The following is a 2,097-nucleotide window of genomic DNA, read 5'->3' on the forward strand; positions in this document are numbered from 1 at the left end:
GTAAGACACACTTTATGTGGCATATCTCAATGTGTGCTTGCTCTCTCTAACACTCTCTCTCTCAGTTGCTGACAGTGTGCTTGTCAGGCACACATTCGTTTGGTTAAAACTGTTTAACAGAATACAGAATCCTAGTGCAACATCCAGACCCAAGGAACATGCTCCCCACAAACAGCTCTAATTATCTGTGATATTTTAACCTATGCTGTTAATAAAGTACACACATAGGTCTTTTCCAGTGTTTCTCTGTGTTGTGTGTTCCAGGTTTTTTTTTATCAGTGGAGAAGTACAGCTGGTCTTGAAGCTGAACTTTTTCAGAATTAATTTTTATTTATTTCAGAATTTATATTTATATTCTCAAACCTGAGAAATGTCAGTTCCACAATCACACAGTATCAACCCACTGTATTATTATCATTATTCACATTTCAGTTGATTGCTGTTTTGCACAATACATTACAATACCATACGATACAATATTACAATAATGCTGCTTTAGTATTGTGGTTCATTACAGTAATTCTGCATATGCAATATTGATTGGACGTACAGTATTTACACTGGTCAGCACTGTTTTTGTGTATTGTCTTTTGTGTATTGTCTTTTGTGAAATGTCTTGTATTTTTTGTTTGCACTGTCTTTGTCCTGCACTGTCTTTTTGTCTTTTGTCCTGCACTGTTTACACCAGGTGGCACAGATGCACTTTATGAGTCTAGGACTAACTTACTTAAGTCCTTAGCTCTGTCTTTGTTTTATGTAGCACCATGGTCCTTGAGAAATGTTGTCTCATTTCACCAGTGGTGGAAAGAGTACTGAAAAATCATACTCAGGTGAAAGTACTACTACTTCCCAAAAAATGTAGTGTGAGTAAAAGTACCCGTCCTAAATACTACTCAAAGTATGAGTAAAAAGAAGCCCATTCAAAAGTACTCAAGAGTAGTGAGTATTTTGCTGTATGAATGTTATTCCACCTTATACCCTGCAAATAAAAAATAAAGCTCTTAGATGTTTCTCCAATAGTTTCTCCAACAGTTTTATTTTCGCTGCTAGCACTGAAAGAGCACTGCATAAAACTCCTTCAGGGGGGTGTGGCCAAGGATTCGTACTGTATTTGAGGTGTTGCACGCTAAATCACCCACCACACTTCCTGCTCCTTGATTAAACTAAATTAGCGCCAACCGCGGCAGGTGCATTGAAGTCTGATGCAAGTTTTCTATGCGCAATTTGATTGGACGGGAATCAGGTGACTGTTTATTCTCTTTAACCAATCACCGTTGACAGGAAAAAATATACAAACTAGCGACGGCACGTTGAGGGAAAATAGCGCAGTAAAAGCAGCGATACAGCCCTAAAAATGTACTCAAGTAAACGTACACTGTTTTTAAACTACTTAATAAAGTACAATTCCTAAGAATAACTACTCAATTACAGTAGAGAGTATTTGTAATTCGTTACTTTACACCACTGCATTTCACTGTGTACTGCAACAGCTATATACAGTACAGTATGGTTGAAATGACAATAAAAGCTTCTTGACTTGACTTGATCATAATTATTTTGGATATTAGTGGAACCAAGTGCAACAGCACCAGCACTGGTCATAAGCAAAATCTATTATATATGAAGAAGTTAGGCTTGAACACATCATAAGCAGAGACTGAGAAAAGGGACATGGAATACAGTCAATAAATGTGTAATAAATGCAAACATAGCTGTATTATTAGCTCAGGTTTATGTTTGAAAGAGAAATCAAAAGTAAATAGATCATGCACATATTGTCTAATTAAATTTTAGCCTTCATTTATCACCCATGCTTAGGTATATAAAATATAACCACTATAGTGTGAAGTAATTGCTTTGAATGGAAGTAATTACAGTTCATTGTTTTTTCTATGAGAAAGGGGATAATTTCATGATGGTAGTTCACTAATGTTAAGAATTACGACAAAATCAATTTGGGTGACTTTTTTGGGCTTCAAATCATTTCCATAAGGGAGTTTCTGACCTGACAACCCAATTTTCTAGAACAGTGCAGCTCACTGAAGAGACTGAAGATTGCAGACATTGACTTTCTCAGTGCACTTCATACTTTTCTTT

Source organism: Tachysurus fulvidraco, chromosome 4 (assembly GCF_022655615.1).
Source record: "Tachysurus fulvidraco isolate hzauxx_2018 chromosome 4, HZAU_PFXX_2.0, whole genome shotgun sequence".
NCBI lineage: Eukaryota > Metazoa > Chordata > Actinopteri > Siluriformes > Bagridae > Tachysurus > Tachysurus fulvidraco.